At 40.5% G+C, this 24,722-nt stretch overlaps 1 protein-coding gene across 1 annotated transcript in view; it reads left to right on the forward strand.

Annotated features, from left to right (window-relative positions):
• Nucleotides 1-5,942: 5,942 nt before the first annotated feature.
• Nucleotides 5,943-24,722, forward strand: part of znf385b (zinc finger protein 385B) — a 36,728-nt gene continuing 17,948 nt past the window's right edge. The window contains exons 1-3 of the mRNA XM_040148825.1: nt 5,943-5,961; nt 6,050-6,193; nt 6,558-6,659. The gene's annotated coding sequence lies outside the window, so the exon portion shown is untranslated. The remainder of the gene's footprint in view (nt 5,962-6,049; nt 6,194-6,557; nt 6,660-24,722) is intronic.

A 24,722-nucleotide genomic window follows, 5' to 3' on the forward strand; every position in this document is an offset into this window, starting at 1 on the left:
TGAGAAAACGTCTTCAAAACGAAACAAAGCACAAGCTGCTTTTGATGTATTTGTAGGGAAATTGGCTGAAATGGAAATATCTTGTTTAGACCATTTCCTGCATATCAATGTGTATCTCCTCGTAAACTGCACATTATGAGCTGGTGGTTCGAGTTTTCGCCAGTTTCTTCTGATTGTAGGATTTCAGATTCCTGCAGGGACGAACATACAAACATCAAACTGTATCTAGTAGTTTGTTTCAGCATCTCTGCTGCTGCCGGCCACTGCTCTGTTTACTGTGTGTGTGTATGTGTGTGTGTGCGTGTGTGTGTGTCTTTGACCACTGTCATTACCAGCTATTGGCCTCAGGGTGAGAGACAGCCACTCTCAGACCTCTCTCTCTGTCTTTTCACATTTCCATTAGTTTCTTTGTCCTGTCGTTCCCTCAGGTTACTGTGTGGGTGCAAGTGTGTGTGTGTGTGTGTGTGTGTGTGTGTGTGTTGTACAGTCTCTCTCAGGGAACAGGGACATACATTAGTGCCCCCATAAACTTCTTTCTCTTTATCTTTTCCATCAGTAGGATCCAGAGCTTTCGACCAATAGGCTGAGTTCCTCGTCTGTCCAATTGTTGACATAAAAATAGTGTTCGAGCAAGAAAAGATAAGATTCGACAACATATGCGATGGTGAAAACCTTGCATCTCACTGTTTAGTGATTTTCCATGTTGTAAGACAAGTAGAAGGGGTCTTAAGAAAAAATCTTCAGACCAGGACAATGGTTCGTAGAAGCTTCCATACCCCACTGAACAATCACACACACTGCAGTTGCCTGTTAGTTCCTGAAAAGGTGGCATACATTTCAGACATAAAAGGTTTTCACCCAACAATAGTCAAATAATGTCAATGGCAGTACATCATGGTAATTGGAGCTGACAGTGGGCTACTTTCTGGTAGCCTTGACAGCTTGTTGGTATGAAGTCACTTTTCTAAATTGTGTATTATAGATCTATTATCACAGATTTTTTTTTGCCCAGCAAAAGATTTCTACCAGCTCTGTTCACATCGTCAGAATAAAGAAGAGATACCTCGGTGCAACTGTAATAAAAACACAACAAATGGCGTTTCCATTCATCAGTTCCTACTGAAATGTGCCAATGGTACTGCAATATTTTTTAATTAAAACTCATAAACGTCGTCAAACCCGACAGGCAGTGTGGTCTGTCGTATAACATTGTAATAACATTCAGTGGTGGAGGATGTGTTCAGATCCTTCACTTAAGTAAAACTACCAGTGTCTGCGTAAAAAGATGGATGACACGTCTCCATTTCCTCCCACTGTACAAAAAGTGAAGCCAAAATGTCCCGGATGCGGCGCCGCCATCTTGCGCTGGTGACGTCATCTGGAGCCGGAGTCTGCACGGCAGTGATCAGTGGGTTGAGCTGCAGTATTGAGGTCCCGCCCACACACCCGCCCAACTCAATCACGGGCACACACACACACACAGCGGTCCATCATGACGTCACAACACCTTTCTATAGCATCGAATAAATAATGAAAACCAAACTTATCCGGAAAATGAACACTTGAATGTAAGAACTGCCTAAAATGACAAAAGCCGTCTTTGGGAAAAATTTTATGTGACGATTACTTTGATTTTTTAGTTTGGCCCTTGTTCCATCCTCTAATACGGAGGGGGTGGGGTGTATGACCTATACTGCAGGGGGCGATCAAGTTGTTTTGGCTTCACTTTTTGGGGAGCTGTCATGTCGTCCATCTTTATAAACATTCATCGATAACTACAAATACCACTCTGTAAAAGTTACAGAGTGCAAGTAAACGTCCTGCATTCAAAATCCTACTTAAGTAAATGTTAGATCAGCTACCCCCCCCCCATCGCTCACATGATCCTCGCCTTGCAGGTCCTAGTGATCAGTCAAGAGTCTTTCAATTCAATTTTATATATATAGCGCTCAATCATAACAGGGGTTATCTCAGGGCACCTTTCATATAGAGCAGGTCTAGACCGTACTCTTTCTAGTTATGTATTTACAGAGACCCGACATTCCCCCATGAGCAAGCGCTTGGGGACAGTCTTGCCACTCTGGATTTAGTTGTCGCCCTCTGGGGCACTGAGGTGAGTTGTCGTAGGCAAAGTCTAAGATTCTAAATCTGAGAGAGAGGGTGGACTATATTTCACCATGTATTGACGTTATGGACATGGAGATGAGACTGTGAGGCTGACACTCAGTGAAATGTTTCTTTGCACTCTATTGAGTCTCTGAAGACTTAAAAAATTGAAGCGTTCACGTCTACAGGTTGTTGTGAAGCACTGACCCGCTTTTTTCACAAGGAAGAAAATATTTCTGCTTTTCCTCCTCAGTCAGGAATCACATTGTTGCTTGTGTGTGTGTGTGTGTGTGTGTGTGTGTGTGTGTGTGTGTGTGTGTGGGATTATAATACACAGCTGGCCTCGCTGATTACTGACTGCCTGGTCAGCCTGGATTAGACTCACACACACACACACACACACACACACTTTACAACATAAAAGAAAAATACGCATATTTCATTTTATTTTGTTGCTGAATGCTCAGTTCACCAAGTTGCGCTTTCTTTGTCTGTGTCTTAATCTATGCGTGTGTGTATGTGAGCGAGTGCGTGTTTGTGTATATACCTGTGTGTCTGTCTGTGTGTTTGCGTGTGTGTGAGTGTGTGCGTGTGTGTTGTCTAATTCCCAGCTCAATAGAGCAGATATATTTAATCCTTCCCTTGCAAAAGCTGATGTCAGCATCAGCTGGCTCTGTGTGTGTGTGTGTGTGTGTGTGTGTGTGTGTGTGTGTGTGTGTGTGTGTGTGTGTGTGCGTGTGTGTGTGTGTGTGTGTGTGTGTGCGCGCGGAAGCGTGCGCGCCCTCGCTCGCGTGTGCATTTTGTAGCTAATTCAACACAGTGGCAGTTTAACCAGCTGTCTGCAGAACATAAAGTCGACTACTAAACAACCGGCTGGAAGAGCGAGAGAGAGGTAGACAGGTAATGTGAAAGCAGTGGAGTCTCCTGGATAGCTAAACTACTTATAACTATACCATGGCTTAATCTTATGACCAGATGTTTCACCTTCCTTATACAATTTTCACCAATTTTTCGCTTAGCTTGGCATGTGGAACTACTCTAAATACTACAGTACCCCACGGGGCTCAGCACCTGCTTTTACAAAAAGTTGAAGTGAAACCAAAACATCCAGGTTCCAGGAGCAGGAAAACCACATTCAAACTCACAGCGGCTGGGTCTATGAGCTGTCCCTCGTTCCCCTCATCCACTACTCTCTATTTACCAGACACTTACTCTATAGTGAGCGGTAAATTGCAGTGCCGGACCCTTATCAATAATTGTAATTTTGCATCATCGCTGACACCTGCAAAGCACTTCATTAGTTCAGTTTTCCGTCCACATGTATTTAGGTGCATTTTCAATGTGCGCATAAAAGAACTACAGGGGAAACACCGGACATTTGAAAAAAATCTTGAAATATCGGGGGGGGGGAATTAATGTTCAGCTGAGATTTGGAAAGTTGTATTGATAAAAGCAAAATGATGAATCATGATGTACATGAAGCGTGTGACTTAAACGTCACTGATGAGACTGAAAAATAGCAGCAGACAAAAACAGATCTGTGTGGAAGGATGAGGTTTAACTGGCACCCTCTTCTTCTGCACTGGTTTTAATGGCACGAGCTGGAGAATTAGTGCCACCAACTGTTTTGTTGATTTTCTCGCAAATTTGTTAAGATTTACGTTACGTTTGGACGGAAACCCACTTATATTGGGACTGTACGCAGAAATGAGTATGAACGCCATGGACACTATTTGTGAGATTTTTTGAGGGCATATAGAGCATGAATTTCTCATTCATTTTCACTTGTAGTACAGACGTTCACATAATGACACAATGCACAATATAGTAAATGCGAGTAATTTCTGACACAGCCACAGACACTTGTAACAATGCAAATTACGAAAAACCTGGCACTTCAACATAAACCTACGCCCACTGAGATTAAATTGCATTTTGTTTTCTACCACAGCACACATATCTGCTCTGTAAATCACATGTCCACAAACATGAATACACGTCTTGTCCTGCACCTTAGCTTGTTGAACCAGACAACATTCACATTTCGTAAATTAACAACATTTCCTCACTGTATCATTCTGACCTGCATCATGTTTCCTATAAAACGAATTTGCAAATTTGTTTTATATGGCATATGGCATACTGCATACGGCATATGGCATATTCAGACACTGCACCATAGCTGCTGTACAGCGTGGCCCATGGGCTTGGAATAACAGCAGTGGCTACCCATTTCCAGTCAGTTTTATTTATACAGCCCAAAATCACAAATTTGCCTCTTAGGCCTTAAATTTGCCAATTAGCATAGCTGGTTCAGCTGGTGTGTTGACGTTGGTACTGGAGATGTGGAGACCGTGATTTCTTCTCCAGTTCAGGCCTTGTGGCCACCAGCAGCTGCTATACCGTCCTATGAAATGAAAATTAACATTAGGTAATGGTTTCTTCTGTGCCGTTAACCAATAGTGTACGAATAACACCTTAATGAGGTCATCCGAATCTGATCCACTTCCCTGAGGTGAAATTTAATACAGTATATACAGTAGGAATGTACGTTGGTCATAGCAATGAAGCAAACTGAATATGAAAAAAATGTGTGTGTGTGTGTGTGTGTGTGTGTGTGTGTGTGTGTGTGTGTCTGTGTGTGTGTGTGTGTGTGTGTGTGTGTGTCTCTGTGTGTGTGTGTGTGTGTCCTGTCAGAGGTCATGTGACTTGGCAGAGCTGACAGGACAACAGATGGACTCAGTCATGGACTGACCTAAACACACACACACACACACACATATATAGTACACTGGAAACACACACATATGCCATACTTCCTCTCTCCTGTTACTCGTTACTTCATCACTCTTCCTGTGAGCATTTGATGCTTCACACTCTGCAACCGCTGTCATTCAGGCTTCACACCTGTCTGTCTGTCTGTTCTTCACTTCCTGTCTCCTTTTTTCGGTCCTTGCAGTGTTCCTGTCCAGTGTCACCTTAACATAGGCACTGTATGCAGTGCTGCTGTGCTGATCCACCGGTGTTTTACATCCGGTGTGGTTTTGGGTTTTATTTCTGTAGCGTTTCTCAGTATTACTTTGCCAGTGTCTGGGAGAAAATAGAAAAACCTTGTCATAGCAGGTCACAACAGAAAGTGGCACAGCAAAATTCACCCTGGTGAGCGTGTGAACTATTTGGCTCTAGATGTTTGGTGATTTGGTGATTTGGTGACTAGTCACAGGGCTAGTTGGTGAACTGCTGTGGCTGGCGAAATAACCACTCACATGAAAGTAAATCGCATACCAACCTGACTGTCTATATTCTCTGTAGTTACTTTTCAATTTTTATTTTTTAAGTTACTTTAATTTTATTGTCATCCGTACAAAAGACCACATCAGAAATTAAATACAATTTGCTCAAAAGTATAATTCTTAAGTCATTACATAATAAACAGTAAAACATGAAATGGACTTCATCTTCAGTCTCATCTAAGTCACATAACAGCACTTTTCTTTCCTTTTCTGTGCTGTTAACTCCCCCCTGGCATTTTGTTCTTAGGACTGTACATAATGTGGTTTTAATTCACTATTTTAATATGTTACATTGCAATATGTGTGAGCATCTGGCTTAATTGTAATTGCTTCTTATATCATTTATATCACCTATAAATGAATATTAAGGGTGTACAGCATCAGGGAATTGTCATTTATGTCTTTTTTTCTCCTTTTTCCTCAGGGATGAAGACTCCTCTCAGTGCCTCTCACCTCTTGGAGAGAGGGCAGATCTTTGCCTTTGGAGGGATGTGTCGAGAGCTGATGGACACACCCACGCCTACAAACATCAGTCTGTCTGTCCAGCACACTCAGTCCCCAGGTGACTGACGTGTTCCGTCTCCTGTCATTCAAGCACATCCTTGTTGTTTCCTCCTGCAGTATAACACATCGTCGTTGTTTTGTCCCAGGTAAGGGCGGGGCCTACTCGCTGTGTGAGGTGTGTAACCTGCAGCTGACCTCTGACGCTCAGGCTCAGCTGCACTACAATGGCCGGTCTCACCTCCGAAGACTGAGACAGCTCCAGGCTGGAGACAGAGGACAACATGCAGCAGGTACATTGCGGCCACATCAGCGTGAATAGTTTTCAACAATTAGCTTATGCGGCAAACAAAAAAACATTATTAAAATAACTGTAATAAATCATAAGTTGTGTGAACGAGAAGATAATAACTTGTAGTAGAACTCTAAGTAGCAGTAACGGTTTTAGTAGCTGCAGTAGCAACGGTAGTAGTAGTACTAGTAGCGGCAGCAGTAGTAGCATTAGTAAGCGGTAGTAGTAGCAGAAGCAGTGGTAGTAGTAGCAGTAGTAGCAGTAGCTGAAGCAGTAATAACAGCAGTAGCAGCAGTAGTATATTCATTTCCAGCTGCTTTTATGTGTTTTAAGGGGTTTTAATTGGATGTGTTTGATTCTAGCAGGGGTGCAGTCCAGGTCTCTTCCACAGGCCACAGGGCTCAGCTCCCAGCCTGCAGGACTACCTCCGACCCCGGGCCTCAGCGCTTCACCAAGCACATCTGCAGGTAGGACCAGTGCTACTACTGCTCCTGCCACTCCTGGTGTGCAGCGCTGACGTTGACTGATCCCTCACATATTTTGTCTTCTGTTAGAAGTCGCGGTTGAACATACCAGATAGATTACACCTGACATGCGTGTACATTCTGTAGCTGCACAAGAGTAAATACGTTGTCAGTAGTCCGTGCTCCTAATCCAAGCAACTTCACAAAAAGACATGCAATGCAAGTTGTCATGGTAACCGGAGGGACATTAAGAGCTAATGTGGACATTAATTTGCAAAGTCTGACTGTCTGTCTGGTGAGTGAGAGTGACTTTGGCTCATCCATCATCAACAGCTGCTGCCCCCTAGGAGAGGTCATTGTGTGTGTGTGTGTGTGTGTGTGTGTGTGTGTGTGTGTGTGTGTGTGTGTGTGTGTGTGTCTGTGTGTCTGTGTGTGTCTGTGTATGTGTTGGATCTCAGACTGACCCCCAAAAGGATAAACTTACTCTGCATTAACTCAGATCATCGCTGCAGTTTTGTACTCTGTGTGGGTATTGTTAGCTCCGCCTGAACACCTGTCAGTCATTCTGATGAGCTGTCAGCTCCTCATGGCTCCATTAAAATCCTTGCAGTCAGTTTGATGCCACTGTTAACATCTTTCTGAATGTTATCACTGTCTCTTCTTTCTTGTGTCATCATAGTAGTGGTTGTTGTTACTCTGACTTCCAGGGCTTCATTCTTCATACAGTGCATCCATTAGTATGAGGACAGTGATAAAGTTTTACTCACGCTAGCGGCGTGGCTTTAGTGATGGCAGTGTTTTGTCTGTCAGCTGGTTGGCAGCGCTAGGCAAGTTACTTGAAAACTGTAATCAGTTACTGGTTACACATTACTCATTGAGAAAAAATCATTACATTACTTTACGTTAAGTAATGTCTTACATTACTCTTTACTTTCATTACTCCAAATGCTTCACGTGTCACATCTTTTGGATGTAAAGCATGTAGAAATAGAAAACAAGACATTGCAGTTTAACAAGCAGGCAGTCGTACGGTTTGGAGGGATTTACTGACTGTCCAGCAGCTGGCTTAGCTTCGGTGACTGCACACAGCTCTCCAGAAGTCCCGAGCACAGAAGCACAGTTGGCGACCCCTGAATGTATGCGTACCTGTGGCTAATATTTGCAACATCGGCCAACCAAGAACGCACAAAATTTAAATAAGACAACTTTGGGATTACTTGGAGTTGCATTTCTCCTCTTTTGGTAGAGGCTATCACATACCCCACAGGTCAACCGTATGCCAGACCAGTCTGGCCACGGAACAGAGACCAAACTGCTATTAACCCTCCATCAAACTCCCAGTAAGACAGTAAACAAAGTGGCCCCCAAATGTCAAAGTAAGGGAGCGTTACTGGGATTGGTAACCGTAATAGAATTACTGAATTTTGAATTGTAATCCCTTACTGAAATAGTAATCACATTACTCAAAGATATTACTAAGAAATGCATTACTGCCCAAAACTGTTGATTGGTCCACCACTTTGGTCGAGACATCCCAAGAACTATTGGATAGTTTGTCACAAATATTCATGGTGCCCAGAGGATGGATCCTACTGACTTTGGTGATACCCTTAACTACTAAATCAAAGTTTGTGCTTATCCTTTGAAATATATCAACTTCTACATGACGGATTGGCACAAAATTTGGCAGTGTGATATCCATGGTTCCATTTGTTACCTTTGGAAAGGGCAAGGCTAGCTGTTTCCCTCTTCCTCAAGTCTTCATGCTAAGCTAACTGATAAACTGGCTCCAGCATCATATTTGATCCACAGACATGAGAGTGGTATCGATATTGTCATCTAAATCTTGGCGAGAAAGCAAATGAGTGTATTTCCCAAAATGTAAAATATTCCTTTAACATGATTTTGTTATCAGTAGCTATTGGGTAAGCTATTGTGATATAGCATGTGAGTCTGTCACTTGTCAGTCAATTATTTATGATATTATATATTCAAACAGTTGAGTTTGATCAGATGAACTTGAAGTATTTTCATGTTTTTTCTTGGTTCAATCACTGCAGCATGATACAAAGTAGTTCCAGCGCCCTCTGCTGGTGAAATTACGGTTAAAGCGTTTCACATTGCTTGACCCTCTTCGGTTCTGTGATCAGATGTGACTGGAACAGTTTCGGAGCGTCTTCGGTGATTCAGACCCAGTTTTTTAGAAGTCAAACTGCTGGTCAATGGAGTGAGAATGTGCTGTGAGATGTAAAGGAGTTAAAGTGGAGCAGACAGCAGCAGGTCATTAAACTGGGACACAGCCCTGCTCTGAAACCACACTGACATTTCTTAAAGACATTGTTAAATTCGCCTGCGTTGATTTTTATCATTACATTGTAATTGGTGGTCGTCCCTTAAAGTATCCGTCTCCACATAATCTGCTGCGGTGACATCTTTATGTGAATCACCTTTTAAAATGGTGTTCCAGTTTGTTCTTATTTTTGCGATCAAAAAACAACAAAAGCAGAACTTCCATTGTAAATATGCCATTTCAGCCCCGAGCGGAACTGACTGTGGCGTTGGACTCCAGAAAGACAGCATCACTTGAATAATATCAGCTAGAACGAAATAGTTCCAAAAGTTCCCAAATCAATGAGAAAAGACAGGAAATTAAAAAACAAACAAACCTACAAACACACTAATTACAGTATGTGGGATAATGATGTCAGGTCAGACAGGAAATAGAAAGACAATCTCACACTGATATATACACACACATACACAGGTGTGTGCAAGTGCAGCAGCTGTAATTACATACTGTGAGTCCATATCAGTGTACAGGCTACAATAACACTGATTAAAGATTAAATCTCTCTCTACTGGACACACACACACACACACACACACACACACACACACACACCACTCAGCCTAAATGGTCATGTCTTTCGCCTTCTCTCTCTCTCTCTCTCCGTCCATTATGTGATGCTCGCTCGACCATGAAAAGCTCTTTGGCCTGAACTCAGCTCCTGCAGGCCAGGCTGAGCGCGCGTGTGTGTGTGTGTGTGTGTGTGTGTTACTGTGTGTTTGTGTGTCTGTGTGACAGTGACCTGGCTGACTGAGCAGCCTATCAGCATTCAGGTCAGATGACATCACAGCCAATAAAAACAGTTGTGCTGCAGGGGGGACAGGCGACACTTGCGAGCTCCTCAATCAGTAGTTAAAATAGCTGGAATCAGTTACTTGTTTGGATTCCTGTGTATTCTTCAAATTATAGGGATCACTTAGATGATTGCTGGGATAAATCGGGGCTATAAAGTCAAGTTATGTCGTCTTCTTATCTTTTCTTGTCCTTTCTTCTATTTTTTCCACAATCTTTTTAAAAATTAAAATAACTCTAAGAGTAACATTAAAAGAAAACTGCACACTGTCAGTATAGCATGCAGTTAAATCTCTCAAGTGGTGAAGGAGCTCAGATCCTTTACTTAAGTAAATGTCTCAATAAAACAGTGTAAAAATATTCCATTATAAGTAAAAGCCCTGCATTGAAAATGTCACTTAAGCAGAAGTATCCCTCATCATCTAAATGTAATATCAAAAGTAAAAGTACGAATTAGGTAGAATAATGGATCGTGTCAATGTTATGTTATTATACGTTATATTATAGATGCATTAATGTTCAAGCAGCATTTTAATGATCCCATTAATGAAGGTGGAGATAATTTTAAATACTTCATATTCTGCTGGGAAGTTTAATCTATAGCAATGCATAATGTTTTTATGAATTGATCATATTTTTATTTACTATTTAAAATCTTAATTTGTATAGTAACTAGTAAGTACAGCTGTCAAATAAATGCAGGGAACTGTACAAACTAGTAGTAAAGAAAATACTAGTTTGATATGGTAAAATATGGCAACCTCCTCTCATGGACATCCATGACAGGAAGCTGCTGTATAAACAGATAATGAATGACAATATAGTAAAGCAAAGTTGTAATAATAAAAAATGATGTCTTCGTAGGAGAAGTTATAGTTGTTCACAAATACTGTACATTAATAAACTCTTAAAATATCCTCATAGCTGCTCACAACTAAAATAAAGTGTGTTATAAACTATTTATTCAATATTTCTATCCTGCTTATAAATGCTTAATAGGGAGATTTAAAGTAAAGGGTTACCAAAAGGACAATATTTCCCCCTAAAATGTGGAGGAGTTCTTCTCCCCACTCTGTGAGTGGAGTTGCACAGCTACAGTATGCAGCAAGCTAAACACACCTCCAAAAAGCCTGAGGACAGGAGTTGCATTTGAAGTATTTACTGGAAGCAGTTGTGGAACTGTGCATATTATTGGATAACAAGCAACAAATTCAATGATAATGTTTACAAACCAGAAAAAAAGATATGAGTACTCATATCTTTTACTTAAGTAAAAGTAGCAATGTAAAAATACTCTGTTACAAGAAAAAGTCCGGGGCTACTTTTAACTTCTTTATACACTGTTGGGTACAATTAGTCTATGCATCATATTAAATAAATTGACCATATGTATTATGTAAAATAATAATCTCCAAAGTAACTATTGTTTTCAGATAAATGTATTGGAGTAAAAAGTACCATATTACCCTCTGAAATGTAGTGGAGTAGAAGTATAAAGCAACATAAAATAACAAAAAATTCTCAAGTACAATTCTGAAGTAATTGTACTGAATACTTTACTGAAGTAAATGTACGTAGTTAAATTCCACCGCTGACCACATACAAACGTTAGACCAAAGTTATTGTAACAATAAATTAGTGCCGTAACAACAAAACTGGATTCACATATAGTATAGACAGGCTGTTAAATAAGTTACACTGTCCCTCGTACCAGGAAACAAAACTCATCACCAGTGAAAGCTCAACATTAAGACCCTACAGGGAGTAAATACAGTAAGTCATCTAGTAAACAGTCCACATGAGTAAAGCTACAAAGAGTAAAACACTTGGTGGTCAGTGATGGGGGGGGGGCAACTTACACTGGGCGACATACAGACAAAAACCCAGTCACGCTCACTTTAGGCATTCATACTTCTTAAATATTCGTCTTGTTACGGCAAGGAAATTTTATAACTGGACACTGGCTTAGCAGGAACTTGGAAAATGGACGAGCACTTCAAAGGGACTGTATGAAATGGAAAAAATTACCAACAAACTGAAACTATGGAAAAAAATGGCACCCTCTAATTAGATACAGTCCTAGTTGAAATTATTGGCACCCTGTGAATTTTTAGGAACAGAATTTAGAATACCTTTGGAAATAAATGCAAATAAAGCAATTTCATACGATCAAAATATTTAAATACAATGTACAAGGTTAGTGAAATAATACAAAGAGAAAATAGTTGCACAATTATTGGCACCCTCCACTTACATATCGTTGCAGAACCTTTGGCAGCAATGGCAGCCTCCAAACATTTCTTGTAGCCATCTAGAAACCACCACTCCAGATTGCTCCTGGTCAGGCTGAAGCTGTTTAGATGTCTTCCGTGGTGTTTTTTCCACAATCTGCGTCCCCCTTCACAGACTTTTCTCATTGAGTTTCTTCTTAGCGCCACGTCCTAGAAGAATCTTAACAGTTTTAGGGCTGTGAAACTTCTTGATACCATTACAAACTGTTTAAATCAGGGATTTCAAGATCTTTGGCGATTGCCTTATTGCCTTTGGAATTAGGTTTTTTGATAATAGCATTTGTGGTGCTCTCAGACAGCTCTGTTGTCTTTGCCACTGAGAAAAAGAATTTATTTTATATGAGGACCTAATTTAAACACATGAAAAGGGTATCAGTAATTGTCTCAAGCGTACATTTTGTCTGCATTTTTTATTTCACCATATGAAAGCATTTTTTAATTGTTGTTGTTCAGTAACCTTGGACTTTTTATTAAATATTCAGATTATACAAAATTGGTTCATTTGAATTTATTTCTGAAGATATTCTAAATTCTGTACTTAAAATTCAGGGTTGCCAATAATTTCAACCAGGATTGTATAATATCTTAGTCCCATGAAACTAACAAAAAGAAACAGTGAATATCAATGTTGTCCCATAATGCAACTCTGTTTGTTCTTTATTTTTCCTTTGTTTTTTTTTTTTTTACTTTTCTTGTCTGTTTTTCTGTTTATTTATTGTCTCGATTCTGCAGCTGCATTTGTAAGATTATTTTTCCAAAACGAGAGTGAATCAAAAGAAATTACAAGTTGAAAAAAAAAGCGGAGTAAAAATACATGATACAAACACCCAAGCAGTGGCAGAAGGAGAACCAAAATTAATTGCATAATAAAATTTGGGATTTCTCAGTCTGAGGACCTGAGAGAACCTTCATTGTTTATACTAGATAGTTTGGATATGCTCTATAAAGTTTGCTCTCACCAAATACAAATTGTGTTTTTCTCCTCAGTGGCAGTTCGTGACCACTAGGAGGCACTATATGCACTCAAACACACACATGCACACACTCAGACACACACACACACACACACACACACACATACACACACTCAGTCGCCAATGAAAAAAGTGAATTCACATGATCCACGTGCTCAGTACAAATGAAGAGATCAATTCACATGAGACTGATAACATTTACAATATTAAAGCTCCTCTCCTCTCCTTGTCTCCTCTCCTCTTCTCTTCTACTCTCCTCGTCGCCTTTCCTTTCTTCTACTTCTCTCATCATCTCCTCTCTTCTTCATTTCTTCTTTCCTTTCCTTTCCCTTCCTTTCTTCTCCTCTCCTCTCCTGTCTGTTGCTGGGTACTGAAAACAACAACACTACAAGTATTTTGGGGAGGGTACTTGAAGTTTATTTTTTTTCTCAGTGTAAAATGTAAAGTTTCCTTTTAATGAGAACCTCAGTGTTCCTGATTTGATGTTTCTTTAGTACACTGGAAATGTCAAAATCACCACCTTTCCCTTTCTTTCCTTTTAGTGTATGTGGTGCGTGTATGTATGTATGTATGTATGTATGTATGTATGTGTGTGTGCGTGCGTGCGTCCGCGCTATCTCTAATTAGGTCTCCTGAGCTAATAAAGGTCAGGATGATGTCCTGCTGATACCTCATACATAATGAACTGAGAAATAGACAGTTATTAATAGACACTGCACAGCATTGTGTATATGTGTGTGTGTGTGTGTGTGTGTGTGTGTGTGTGTGTGTGTGTGTGTGTGTGTGTGCACGCCCGCACGTGTGTGCATGTGTGCACATGCATGTGTGTGTGATGGAGAGATCAAGCAGGTGTTGATGTGTGGTCTTGAGATGATGTATTCAGGACTATATGAATAGACTCTGCTGACAGATTCACACACTCGAGGGTGCCGTACAGTGGTGACAATAGGCTCAGAGCGGGAGGGAGGGAGGTGGAGGCTGGATGGTGGCATGTACGACCAGATATTATCCTGTGATGCGGAGTCCACATGACCCACATTTGTGACCGCCAGAAGTGTGGCTGTCAACGAATATCCTAAATTTGATTATATAATCGAATTGTTAAAAAAAAAAAAAAATTAAAGAAAAAAAAAGGAGGACTAGCGCGGCTGTTTGCCACGCAAGTTCTCACTTGGGCCTGCATGATGGACAGGAAGCACACAATATCACTTTCACTGATTGAAAATGAAGTGTAGGTCATGAAATTAATGAATAATTCCATTACAATACGATTTTGAACTACTTCAGATTTCAGTCAGTAGACAGCAAAATTGTTGAACCTCGAGATAAAGTTGTATGCAAGCTACGTAAGCTACAGTTAGCCTACCATTCCAACACTAGCAACCTGAGGGCACATCTTGAAAATATCCCCCCATGTAGTTGTGCCTCTCTTTTTACTGGTTTGACTTGTTATGGACATAATGTGCAAAAGTAGATAGTCACATGGTTCAGTCCTATGTTTTTTTTTTTGTAAAAGGAATAATCAAATGTCAATTTTGGCCAATTTTGACAGCACTTACCAGTAGAAAACTTGTAATACTAGAGGAACTAGTAGAAGGCTGGTAGGACTGGTAGAAGACTGGGATAAAACCAACCAACATGTCCATGCATGTAGGACTGGAGCTGTGGCAGCAGGCGACTGGTAAGGACTAGTTGGAATGATAATGGAAGTCAGGCAGACCTAGCACAAGAGTAGGGAAACTGGTAGAACGGGTAGAGGACCAGTAGAAAACTATGAAACTAGCAGATAGGACTAGAAAAAATAGTAGAAAACTGGTAGGACAAACAGAATGGGTAGAAGACTGATATGACTAGTAGTGGCATAGAAGAAAAGCAGTAGAACTAATAGGACTAGTAAAAAATTTGGTTGGACTCGCCGCAGTAGTCCTACCAGTATTAGTAGATGACCGGTAGGTCTACTCGATGACTATAAGGACCCTGGTAGGGTACCTGTAAGACTAGCAAAACTAGTAGAGGATTGCTAGGATTAGTCAAGGTATGGTATACATCTTATAATAAAGTTAGTAAAGGACAGATTGTATTGGTTGGTGACTGACTACTGACTGGTAGACACCAGCTTGGACTGGTTAGAGTAGTCAAGAGATTGGTAGGACCAATTAAGGTCTAGTAGAAAACTGGTAATACTTGTGGAACTAGTAAAAAAACTGGTAGAACTAGTTAAGGTCTAGTAGAAAACTGATAGGATCAGCAGAACTAGTAGATGGCTGTCAGGATTGGTCAAGGTCTAGTACAAAAGAAAGTAGAGGGCTGGTTGAACTGACTGGACCAATGGAAGTAGTAATGGGATTTGTAGGACAAGTCAGTGTCTAATGGAAGACTGGCAATACCAGTGGAACTAGTAGAAAACTGGTAGGAATAGCAGTACTAGTAGAGTATGGGTAGGACTAGTCAAATTATAAAACTGGTAGGAGTAGTGGGATTAGTAAAGTGTTTGGTAGGCCTAGTTGAGGTCTAGTGGAAAACTGGGTCTACTACTTCAACAAGTAGGAAACTGGACCAGTAGAGATAGTCAAAGTATATGTGGTGTATTAGAAATTACGTCGGACTGCTGGAACTAGGGCTAAACATGATACAGTATAAAACTTGTAGGAAAGATAGAAGAGGACTGGTTAAATTAATAGCAAACTAGTAAATTAAAGCTTGGACTGGTGAAACTACTAAAGAGATTGTTAGGACAAGTCAAAGTCTACTAGAAAACTGGTAATACTAAGGGAACTACTAGAAGACTGGTAGGACTAGAGGAACTAGTCAAGGTAAAGTAAAAAATGAAAATGAAAAAAAATAATAGAGGACTGGTTGGATTGATAGAGGACTAAAAGACAAATAATAAAGGACTAGTGGGACTAGTCAAGGTATAGTAGAAACCTTGTGGGACTATTGGAACTAGTATAGGACTGGTACGACCAGTCAAGGTCCAATAGACAACTTGTTAGGCTAGTGGAACTAGTAAAGGCATTGGTTGGTATAAGGCATTGGACTAGTAAAGGTCTAGTAGAAATGGGTAATACTTGCAGAACTATTATAAGACTGGTAAGAATTGTCAAGGTCTAGTCGAAAACTGGTAGGACTACAGGAACAAGTAGAGGACTGGTACGACTAGTCAAGGTTTAGTAGAAAACTTGTGGGACTAGTTGAACTAGAAGAGGACTGCTAGAACTAGTCTAGGTCAGATTGATAGAGGACTAGCAGTGGAGCGTTTGGGGGACTAGTAGACCTGTAGAGGACTGGTCGAAGACATAGGGCTGGCCCCACTGTTGCGGGGAGTCCTTGAATGACTGACTGACTGACTGATAGTTGCATCATTAGTCGTTGTTCTTTCAAAATAATTGGTGCAAGCAATTTCTAGTTGCCGTCATCAAGGGTGTGTTTACAGGCGGTGTTGCCATCTTGGCGCTTTTGTGCAAAATTTACCTACTTTTCGCACCCTTTTAGTATCTTTTCTTCACAAAAGCGCCTAGCGACAAGTCTGGCGACTTTTTGGACAAACTTCAGCTACTTTGCGTAGAAGAGCGTTGCCAGTATCGAGTTTGAGGCCGGGCTTTCCCTCCACAGGCACACTTCTCAATGCATCTCACTCAATTGACCACACGGTAGCTGACACAGACGCGAATGAGCTTCTAATGTTCTCTGTGAGTGACAATTTTACAAGTAAATATAGCCTTTAACTTATGTGCACGGTGATTTTGTCAGACAACGTAGCGGTTATATAATCAGGATTTTAGCAGTGCAGAGCAGCGGCTTGGAAATGGCTTGGAAGTGACTGCTGGTTAACATGTCGTCTTAATGTGCCGCGTTTCAGTCACTATTTCATACTTGTTCTGTTGTCTGACAACAGAAACAGAAAAACATGTAAATGAGAACAGCTTTATTGGGAATTCAGCCATATTAAAATACTATATATGTGAGCACTGACAGTAGGAGAGAATTAAACAGATAAAGGGCAGTCCAGCCATACACTAGGTTTTGACCTAGTCTTGTTCCCTGTCTTCCCGTAATTGAGTTAGTCATACAATTATTGTTTCCTTATTTCGTTGAATTATTTTTTGGTTTATTAATTTGCTCTTTTAATCTGTTTCTTTTTCATTCTTGTCTATTTTCATTCTGTATTTTGTTTTTGAGAATGGAAGGACTAACAGCTAATACCCTCTTCTCCTTTCCACTCCTCTTCTGTCCTCCTCTTCTCTCCTCCTCTTCTCTCTCTTGAATCATGATGCCATGAACTGGCTGAGACCCAGTGAGCAGCACAGAGATACAGAGACAGGGGAACAGGGATTTCCATTGAGACAGAGGGGCTGTCATCGCTGCTCACCCTGAATATCATCACCTCAGTCATTCATATACACTGTACGCTCTGTCTCTTTCTCGCTGTGTGTCGGTCGCCCTCCCCTGTCCACACACACACACACGTGTTTTTCTGCATTCACACAGACAGACAGCGACTCTCCGCTGTTTGGTTTGTGTTTTCTCTTCGTTGCTCTTTGTTATCGGGGGAGTGGATGATAGAGAGGAGAGGGAGGAGGGGGAGGAGGAGGTGAGGCAGCTGTCTCCCTGTCGATGATGTGGAGTAGTTTCCTGAGTCGAGGTAGGAAATCCTTCTCCTATCTATTTCTGTTTAAGCTCCACACTTAGCTGATTTGGTTTTCAATGTTAGTGTCTTCTCTCTGTGTCAGGTTGCATGATTATATATGCACTGTGTCTGCATACAGGTGTGTTATGTGTGAGTGTGTTGTTTTTCTGGGGGATGGATGGGGAGGGGGTGACATGACCCGGAGTTCGTGACCCGGAGGTTTTAGTCAGGTTGTAGTGTCTCTGCTCACGGTGTGGTCAGTAAAATGGTGGTTCCGGTGAAAACTGTCATTGTCTCAGAGACAAAATCAGCTGCTCTGCATGGGTGATTATAATTATTTTAGGACAATTCTTTACACATCACAACAAAATATCTAATTCTCTTGGGCTGTTTTCTACTTCATTGTGGTGTTATTTCAGTATATTGAAGTGAAGTACATTCTATTCTCCTGTTTTTGTTTTGATTCCACATCTGTGAACCCATAAAAACCCTGTATTGAATTCTAAACAAAAGCTAGAATTTCTACCTTCGAAAGACTGAAAGCATCTGATATAAATGGTGATGTTACAGGACCAGAAATTTGTAACTAAATTTAAATCTAGATGCAGTTTTGGTATTTCACGGTGTTCATTTTTTAATTTTGAATGTTCTAGATTATCGATCAACACTAAAGTTTTATTTAAAGCTATGGAAAATATTCCAGCGTTATTTGAAAATGTGTCCAATCACATATAAATGTAACCAAAACACTGTAGAGACCTTCCAGATAACACAAACGTTCACCCACTGGCTGCTTTGTGTCTACCGACTGTAATCCTCATAGTCACTGTTTCATTACAAATCCGATGGTCTGGACTTCAGAAACAATACAGTGAACAAGACTGAGTCTTCAGCCATGCTAGCAGCTTTGTGAGGCTGTACTTAGGTACGGCAGTGTTTTGAGTTAAATGTGTTAAATGTCAGCATGCTAACATTCTCCCAGTGACAATGCTAACATGCTGATGCTAAGGTATAACGTTCACCGTGTTCACCATCTTAGTTCGATGAATTAGCATGCTAATATTTGCTAATTAGCACTAAACACAAAGTACAATTGAGGCTGATGGGAATGTCATTAGTTTTGAACCTCTTGGTTGCGCCAGTAGAAAAGTTAGTTGGATTCATCCTCTGGAGACCATGAATGTGTATACCAAACCTCATGACACTCCATCTAATAGCTGCGGAGATATTTCAGTCCTGGACCAAAGTGGTGGACAGACGGACAGGCATCGTCATCCACAGAGCCATTCTGCTAGCAGCATGGCTAAACATCTGTTTTCTATCAGCCATCATCTTCTCTTTCTCTATATGCCAGCCTTTCTACCTCAGAAAAGTGAGCAACATTTTGACTTTTGTTTCCAAATCTCTGGCACAAATTAAAATTGGACCTAAAAGCAGGTGGATTGAAATGCACCTACTGTGGAAGAAAAACAGGATTTTGCACACATCAGATCTCTTCTACAAACGCTGCGACACACTGTGCAGCCTCTCCTGCCTTATTTGCTCTCTCTTAAGTGGGATGGTCTACTTGTGTGTGCTCAATCCAGAAATCTGACTGCCTCTATTCACACAGAGGAGGACTATTTCCAGGTACATCAGCAGCTGAACGAGCATTAAGGATCCTTTTGCACAGAGAACCTCCAGAAGATTCCTGAAAGAAAAGTATTTTGGAATAGAAGAAAATAATGAGATTGGTTTGCTGAATCTGTGGCTACTTGCTGTGTGTCTCTCTGACATTCCTCTCATTATAGATAGCGTGACTGCTGTGATTACCCACACACCGCTGCTCATCACAACAGTGCAGTGTTTGCGTGTTTGTGTGTGAGACAAAAACACACACAATGGATCCCCTTGTCCTATGTGTGTCTGATTTTATTTCTGCAGATTAAAGCTTAGCTTCATCCTTCGCTTTTTGAAGATCTTGTTCGTTTTTCTCTGAAACAGACATGTACAAAATCATAAGTTTGTCAAAATGCAACTGAACTGACACGTTTAGGCTCTGTTGTCTCTTTGGTTGTTCATTGGGATGGCATTTGTAGAGGTTACAGCTGCCTGTTTTCGTTGCAGTTGCAAGGTTGCTCAGTCTGGTTTCATTTTCTGGCTTTTTCAAAGTAGTTGTACTTGCTCTGCAGCCTCTTTTAGTCAGAACCAGGCTAATTTAACACAGATATTAAGTCTGCGTCACTGGTGCTACACAAAAATGAAAATTCCTCTTAGATGAATGTTTAGCAAAAGCAACAGATCTGATAAGAAACTCCTCTTTTTATTTCCCACTGTTCTCGCTAGTTTCAAAGTAAAACTCCCTTGTCTTGTCGTGTTAACACTTAGGGCTCTAGTTTAGGATTTTTTTCATTATTGGTCAATCCTATGATGATTTCTTCTATTATTTTCGTGATTAATCAATTAATCGTTTGTTCTATATAATGTCAAAAAGTAGTGAAAAATGCCTGTTATAATGTCTCACAACCCAAAGTGATGTGTTTGTATAGTTTCATTGGCCAAATGTCCAGAACCCAAAGATATTCAATTTACTATCATATTTGATCAAAAAAGACCAGGGAATTGGTTTGGTATTTTTCCTTGAAAAATGACAAAAATGACTATTCAGACCGCTATTCTGACTAACAGAATAGCGGTCTATTAATTTACTGTTGATAAACTAGCTCTGTTTGGATTATTTCTGGCAGACAAAGTGGGCTAAACATCCTCCAATAAAAGCAATTTCAAAGTTTCTACAAAAGTTTCTTCAGTGTAGTAGATTTTTTTTCTCTGTCTTGAGCTGGAACCCGAGTTTGTCCGACACCTCCCACCACACAGTAGCGTCCCACAGTGAGAGCTATCTAGGAATTGATTCCATGAAATTGCCTGATCACATTCCTGCTCCACAGAAGATGTACCGACTGGATTTTAATGACTCCATGACGCTTCCTCTGGCGCCACCGTCCGGAGAAGCTTTACTACCACTACTGGTAAAACTGTAAGAATAGCTCAGTCATCAGTATGTTGTTTGTTCCGTGCAACACCTTCATATCCAATGTCAGTTTGATTCTAATGAAATTCCTACTGCAGGTGATTACGCTGTTCTGTTTCTGTTAGTCTCTACTGTTTTAGGCCGAGTCTCAGATCACAGCTCTCCTGTCTGCTCTCATATTCCTGATTGGTCTGCTGTGTGTGAGTGTGCGAGTGTGCGAGTGTGTGTGTTCATTTTGGATGAAGAAGGATCTGAACGTGACCTACTTATACACACAAACACACACACACACACACACACACAGACACGAGCACACACACACAAAAACATAAAAACACACACACACACACACACACTTGTTATGTTAATGTGTGTTTCTCTGCAATAATAATGCGGTGTGATGTCTAATGCTGCCGTCAGCAAAACCACACTCTCCTCTTCTGTGGATAAGGAATGTTTAAGATGCAGATGAAGGTAGTAAGACTGGTTTTCCTCCCAGTAGGATCACTGGTATATTAATATACTGGGCTCTTCCAGGCTTCGTCACCGGCTGCAGTGATTTCAGCAGCAGTGCTTTCTGCAGTGGGAAGCCAGTGAGGGATCATGTCATTGTATTGTAAGGACGTCCAGGGGCAATGTGTACCCACATTCGCCACTTTAGTGACATGGGCACAAAGTCAGGTGGAGATCATGGAGCTGATGGACATTTTCTTTATTCATATTAAAATATTTTGGGGAATACACTTGTTCCTGAGGGTGAGATGAGATGCAGAACAGAGCTGGAGTCAGGATGTGGTTAGTCTAGCTTCCAATAAAGACTGGAAGCAGAGGGAAGAGCAGCATCTCTAATTAACATGATGTACCTAGTTTGTTTAACCCGTACACAAACAGAAATGTAAAAATGACTGAGTTTTCTGGTTTTAGTGGGAGGTACGTGCTGAGATCAGGACCCCTTGAAAATCACATGGTGCATCTCAAGGGGTTTATCCTTAATTTAAGAAGAACAATTAAATTTGAGATAAATTTCCATTAATCGACATGTACCAGTTCCGCCTGCTTTTGTTTGGCAAGATGTTATAAAACCAGTGAAGGGAGAGGTTAACAAAAACAGTACAAACAGGCCGGTAAGATGCTGAAAGATTGGTCACCTCCCTCACACCTGGTATTTAGTGGCTGCTGTTTCCTTGGCACCTCTGCCAGCCCCTGACGATGGTTTGAAAGTAACACTGAAGGCATAAAAAAAAACTGCCACCATGCCTCTGCCCTTTTGTGGATTAACCTTACTCTTACATACGTTGTATATCAGTGGATCTCCTGGTTTAATGTAGACATAAGATGGTACGCTTTGCTGAGGTGGAAAAGGTTGGTGCTTTGATAAAAACAAAATGCAACACGGTGAAAAAGAAACAGACTTAACCAGTCAATCGTGACATGGCACTATGACGTCATGAGGCATGCGTGACTTGGGTTGTGACTTAGTTGTGTCATCTGGTTGCACCTTCATCTTCTGCAGTGGTTTAACGACACCGACTGGGAAAAATAGCTACCACCGGCTGTTTATCCCGACAAACTCCTAATATTTGCACAACAACAGTGGATGGAGGTCACGCATTCATTTGCATTTTCTTTTGCAGATTTTCTCAGGATGCAGTTAAGATTTGCTACATTCGGATGGAAACCCAATCGTAGCCTCAGGAGCGGGGGAAGTTAGCTCCGACAAACAACTTAAAGATCTGATACCACACCTTATTTATTTCCTTTAATGTTTATTAGATTAACTGTGAAACAGCTAGATTTGTGTCTGTAACACACACAAACACTGTTCTCCGTGTAACAGGAGATGGTGTGAACTGACAACAACTGCTCTCTGATCTCATTGCACACACGCGCACACACACAGACACACGAAAAGCAGCGACTGCAGCAGGCTAATTTAATCTTTAATCCTCCAATATAATCTCTAAGTAGTGTGTGTGGTCTTTTTTCTTGCTCTCTCTTGTCCTCGGGGATAGAGTTTCCTCTCTGTGTAGGAAATGGCAGCAGGGGATTAAGAAGTAACACACACACACACACACAGAAACACGCACCTGACGCTGAGGGTTCGGGGGTTCAGATAGCAATGACACATGCCACTCTTCCTTCAGTCACATGATACACTCTCTCTCACACAGAGTGAGTGGTGGGTGTGTTTGGCTGTTGCCCTTTGAAAAAACGACGGGAGAAGAGTAACATAGACGGGAGAAAACAGCGCAGTACAGTAGACAAGAGGAAAGAGTGTCTACTGTAGACAATCACGGTAGAATAAAATAAATACAGACGGAAGGGGGAGAAAAAAGTTTAAAAAAAAAGAAAATCTGGATCAGGATAAAGAAAAAAAGACTTCTGGTTCAGGTAGGAACCCTCAACTGAAATCAACATCTTCTACGTCATCCTCCCCTTCCTCTTCTTCAGTCTTCATCACTTCTTGCTGTCTGTGTGAGAGATGTTTGCGCCGCCGTTGGTTTCACTTTAACTCCATTGGTTGGACTCAATTTTTTAAAGTCTGAGTAAAAGCATCAGATGTTTCTCTTTTCTCTGCTGCGTTGGAGGATGATACAATGAAGGTGTAGTAACAGTCTAGATGATGATACGCTGATGTTTACGTCACAGAAAATGCTCAGTCGTACGCCACTTCACCGGTGCACAATGCTTTATTGTGAGGTGTTAGGGTCATAATATCAAGGGCTGGGAGAGATTTAAGTATATTTTGTTTTGACTTTCAAGGAGTACCGGATTTGTTGCTTTGTAATACACTTTATAATATAGCCCATGATTTACAGTGTAATTTCACCGCATGAACCCGGTACCAATAAAATACTCACTGGTTCCTACTGGTACTTAAATATAGGAACAGTGGAAGAAAACAAGACCGTGGGGATCAAGGGAGCAACAACTGGGCATTTTAGAGGAAAGGAGAAATAGATACTCTAAGGTTTTCTTATAAATACTGGGTACCTACAGGATACAGTACTGGGAAACAAAAGTCAAACTCTGGGAAAAATGGTGTTTACAACCTCGTTCTAATTGTGCAGTTAAAATGATAGTAAAGGGAGAGCAGCTACACATTATATTACAATCCACATACCTTATCATTACTGTGTAATGAAAAATACATTGTAGTTTAACTGATTAACAAACATTATTGTGATTTGTAGCAGAAAATAAAATGTAAAAAGGCGGTGCTCAAAGTTTACAGCTACTGCCACACTCCAGGGATTTTTTTTAATGTCATGTTAATTAGGGCTGCAACGATTAGTCAATTAATTGATTAGTCTATCGACAGAAAATTAATCACCAACTATTTTGATAATTGAATTATCATTTTAGTCATTTTTCGAAGCAAAATTGTGAAATATTTGCTGTTTCCAAATGCTCAAAAATGATGATTTGATGTTTCTCTTTGTCACACTTGACAGTAAACCGAATAGCCCTAATATTAATGTGTCCTACTTCATTGTATTATTTAAAATGAAGACTAGTCAGGAAATTGGTTTACGTCTTTGAAAATTTGCTCCTAGCAAACACTGCAGCCGCTCATCACGGGTAGGCAGGAGAAGAAAACAAACTCACCTTTCTCAAGTGCGAAGCTATGAAAGGTTTCTGTTGTCATCTGAGGAGGAAAAACTACAACATAGTAAAGTAATATAATACAATAACATATTCATATAGGTGGATCAAGCATAGAAACTCTTTATTTATATTAAGGAACCTAGTCATAATAATGAATAATAAGGATAAAAATACAATAAATAAGTAAATATAATAAATATTTAAAAAAAAATAATAATAAAGGAACCTAGTCATTCTTTTGATTACACTGTAATAGTAAGGTACGTGGACTGTAATATAATGTTCTTCCCCTTTTTATACTTAGATTACACAGTAAGAACAAGGTTATTACTACTGTTTTGTTTCCCAGTACTGTACCCTGTAGGTACCCAGTATATTTCTGAAACTACATAGACTTTAACTTATTTCCTCTAAAA

Source organism: Xiphias gladius, chromosome 16, assembly GCF_016859285.1.
Source record: "Xiphias gladius isolate SHS-SW01 ecotype Sanya breed wild chromosome 16, ASM1685928v1, whole genome shotgun sequence".
NCBI lineage: Eukaryota > Metazoa > Chordata > Actinopteri > Istiophoriformes > Xiphiidae > Xiphias > Xiphias gladius.